Source organism: Aulonocara sp. 'chitande type north' Nkhata Bay, linkage group LG18, assembly GCF_057382095.1.
Source record: "Aulonocara sp. 'chitande type north' Nkhata Bay isolate Kocher_YH1m ecotype deep benthic linkage group LG18, A_spYH_male_GT1.1, whole genome shotgun sequence".
Lineage (NCBI taxonomy): Eukaryota > Metazoa > Chordata > Actinopteri > Cichliformes > Cichlidae > Aulonocara > Aulonocara sp. 'chitande type north' Nkhata Bay.
The window spans coordinates 20,950,146-20,954,493 of NC_141361.1; positions in this window are offsets into that span (position 1 = coordinate 20,950,146).

A 4,348-nucleotide genomic window follows, 5' to 3' on the forward strand; every position below is an offset into this window, starting at 1 on the left:
CTCTGGGGTTTTGTGCATTTAAATATCTTCTCAAATCTGTGACTGTTTATCTTTGTATAGGTTATTTTAACTGCCCATTAATAAATATTGTTGTAATATTTAACTATAGAGATGGCAATAGATTTCCACACAGAAATGATTTATTGGCATCTGTAGTTTATGCAAAAGTTTTGTCTGGTAGAATAAAGTTATTGTGTTGCTGTCAAAGCAGCTTACAAAAACAACATATATGCTATTATTATTTACCCTCAGCCAAAGATGTACGATATTACACTATATTATGCATCACTGCTGACTATTTATATGATATTTTCAAAGCAAGTAAAAGCCTTAATTTCTACTTCAAAATGAAAATTAAATACAGATAGACCGAGTTTGATTTGAAGCGTCCATTACATTTCCAAATAACTAAAGCACATATGATGCACTGGAAGTAAAATTTGAATTTCAGTTAATACAGAACTGGCAACATTAGCTTTATTTATGGCATATGAATTTTAAGGAAAGTCAAGAACTTCACTATTTGTGATGGAAGGTTTTTGATTGTTCTCTTCGTTTAGATGAGTGTTAGCACTGCTAATAAGGCTAGCCTTCTAGTAGTAGTACTAGTTGTAACTGTGCTTTTGTACCAAGCAGACTTGCAAACTACTTTATCAGTTTATATAGGCCTATAAAATGATACATGCAATAAGCGTTTGATGCCTTAACATGACCTTTGTGCACCAAGTATTAAATAACTAAGTGGATTTTTCATATGTTTTGAAATGTTTTTCTCATCCATCATCCATCATGCCCCGCTGTGGGCAGCTTTGCTGCAAACACTTATAAACAACTGAGTCATCCTTGCAGTAATTTTAAACAGGGATTTATTTGTTGCACTAAACTCTGTACTTAAATGTAATATAGACACCTCTTGCTCATATTCAGATGTAAAGGGGTTTAAGCCTTTGGTTAATGTATTTACTAATTTATTTTTTAATGTCTTTGTTCTGTTATAATCAATGGTCATTCAATGCTAGGCCCTGTCTTTATTAAAGGATTCATATTTTTTAATAGAAATAAAGATGATCTAAAGCTGTAAAGCCCATGTGATTTGGTTATTACTAAGCTAAACCCAACTAAGATGCTAAATATCTCAAAAACTTATGAAGTAACACACACAGATGCATTCTTGTGCTCATTTTCACCACTGCAGTGATATCTGCAGAAATTTGTTAAGTGGTTCGGTGGAAGACTTCATCCAGTGGTTTCAGGGAAGGAGTGTTATGGCCACAGCTAGACATGCTGTGATGTCTGCCTCCATGGGTGTGTCCTACCACCTGTCCTGCCATAGGTACTGCCCTTCTGCACAGCTGTACTTAAGGCCAGAGTGAGGAGCGCTGCAGTGTCAGAGATCCTCTTTGGTTTGCCACGTGTGAGCTGTGTGTTCTGGATATTTACTCCTATGTTGTGGAGAGGAGCATGTTTTTGGTAGTTTACACTTTTTAACTTATGCTTTTGTTTAGTGACCAGTGTCTGTGCTGTGCTGTTTGTTTCTTTCCTTGCCATCAGCTTGCCATCTCTTTCAGTTTGATTATTTAACTTTTTTTTGCCTCCATGTCTTCTTCAACCAGGACACTTTTTTTGCACATCTCCTGGGCTTTTTAGGGGAGAAACGAGGAGAAACAAGCTCTGTTGTTTTATAAGAATCCTACTAAAGCAAACACTTCAACATGTGTTGTAGGACAATCCAGTTTATGTGGATTTTTTAAGTTTGTAAGGCTCGACTCTATCTTTGAGCTCTCCAGTCAGTGCCTGGGTTGGATTGGGAACAAGTGAAATGTAAACAATGTACACATTTTCTCTTTTTGAAGCTTTAAAATTAAACTGAAAGGTCTGTAAACAACAGGTCTTATGATAATGACAGTTTTACTGCTGTCAGATTGATGATCAGGTGATTTAAACAAGTAAAGCAAACATCAAAACTGACAGCAAATTTCAGGGTGTGAAGTATCAAAAACTTTGAACATATTTACATTAATGCCAATAAATGAATGGAATGATAACCAACTAAGCATAGCCGTAGCAGGGAACTGACTGTAAATAAACATATCAGAATTCCATAAAACCATAGCATTTATGAGATATTTATTAGAGCTTATCATACAAATCTCATGCCGTGTCAGAAGCATGGTGCTATAACTCTTGTGTCATATTAACGAAATGGAATAGATCAGTGCTTATTTACTTTGTGAGTAATAATCAGGCACACTAAGTCCTCCCATCATTAAGTGACTGTCATTGTGATTGTTTTGTCCATTTTTAAATAAAATTGATGCTAATAAATGAAAATGTTCCACAATTTTGTCCCTGGGACAAACACATTAAAACTAAAACTACATTTTTAATTAGCATAATTAATAATAGATTTTGTTTGGATGCTAAAGTGTTGCCTCAACTACAGTGCGTTTTTGTCACTTCACGTTCCCTCTGCGCTATAGCCCCCGTTTCATCTCTATTCCTCCCCTCATACCTTCTTTGGCTCTTTAGCAACTAGCGATTGACTCTGCAGTGGTACAGTATAGTGAAAGCTGAGTGTACAGTACAGCACCATCACCAAGTCTGTAACTCTGGGTCTGATGCCAGCTCCCTGCACCCTCTACCCATTCTCTCTTTATTCCTCTCTGACCTTTCCTTATTTGCATGTGGATGCTGTTGTTGAGGCATTTTGCTGACCTATAACGTCCTGTTATGTTCATTGTGTAGATTTTACATAGCGAGGGAATGTTCCCATGGTAGCTGTAATCATATATCTCATTGTCCTTGTGGTGCAATGTCACATGAGCACAAGAATTAGGTTTTGAAATATAGTAAAATGTTGCAGTATATACTGTAAAGTACTTTTTAGCAGTGTGCTGAATGAGACGGCAGAGATTGGCATAGTGTTTGTTTGGCTGACTGGTGACTTGGAAAAATAAAATAAAACCCAGCATCCTCTTTAATTTGTTTTGTCTTGTGCAAATCTAGTGTTAATGTTTTAGCAATTTGAGTATCTATAGGCAACTCTCTTCTACTTGGATATGCTCGCTTTAATTTTAATGGTTTATGCTATGGCACCACCTGGTGTTGAAAATGGCACATAGCGCTCTAGTCATCATGGGTCAAAATGCGTAATGAGATCGTGAACCTTCTCGTTTGGATAGTGAGTCATAACTGAAAACACATTTTAAGGTCATTAGAGCTTGAAGTGCACACGGTGAGTGTCATCTGGAGATATAGTGTGATATAAAATATATGCAAAGGCTTTTTATAGAGTCACAACTCCACTGTCCAGTATTGCAAGTACCTAATTCAGTTCGGGACCGCATTTACGCCACACTGTGATGTTCCAACAAATCCTCATCCTGGAATTGACTTTCCCTGATTTAGCAGCTGACTTTTCACTTTCACGCATTAACAAAAGACGCAGTGGGACTCCGAGATCTTCCACGCAAAGTGCTGTAGCGAAACCAAACTGGTTACTTCTATTGTTCTTGCTCTCGTTGTTTCTGCACACTGTTCCTGTTGCATTCAGGAGAAAGATTTACACTTTTCACAAAGTCATGATCAGCTTAAAGCGTATATGCTGATCTATATAAAATCCATATATGGAATTTAGCGAAATAACAAACGCACTGCTGCCGCACTTGGAAGGACACTTCGGTGGCCATTGTTGGGGTGGCTGTAGCTCAGGCAGGTCATCTACTGATCGCAAGGTTGGTGGTTTGATTCCCGGCTTCCCCTAGTCCCTAGCAAGATACTAACCCCAAATTGCTCTCCGGTGTATAAATGTGTGTGAATGTTAGCTAGAAAGCACTTAGAAAAATGTGCTTGTGCTAATGGGTGTGAATGCGCTTTGAGTGCTCAGAAGAGTAGAAAGGCGCTATCTACGAACCAGTCATTTACCGTTACTCACTCTTTCATAAGCAGTGACTGAGCCATAAACTTTCTGCTACTCTCACGCATCGCAAAACATCATTGACTTCAAAGCGATGGCCTGCAGCTGACGTTGTCCGCTTCTTCCCGGTGATTTGTGAAAACGTAGAAGGGGGTAAAAAAAAGAAAGAGGAAAACTACTGGCTCTCGGAGTCCAACATCTGTGCGGCCAAAGCTTCGGATCGTGCAGCCTTTGTCGCTTTTTAGCTGTCAGCTCCGCATTACCTCACTCGTGGCCTGCCACTTACCCCTGCAGTTTAACTTTGGCGTGCGCTCTCTCTCTCTTTCTCTCTTTCAATCTTCACTCTCTCTCTCCCCCTTCCCATCTCCTTTTCTGCTATTACGTCCGCTGCTGGTAAAGACGCGGAGGCAGGAGGAGGAGGGGGGTGTACAA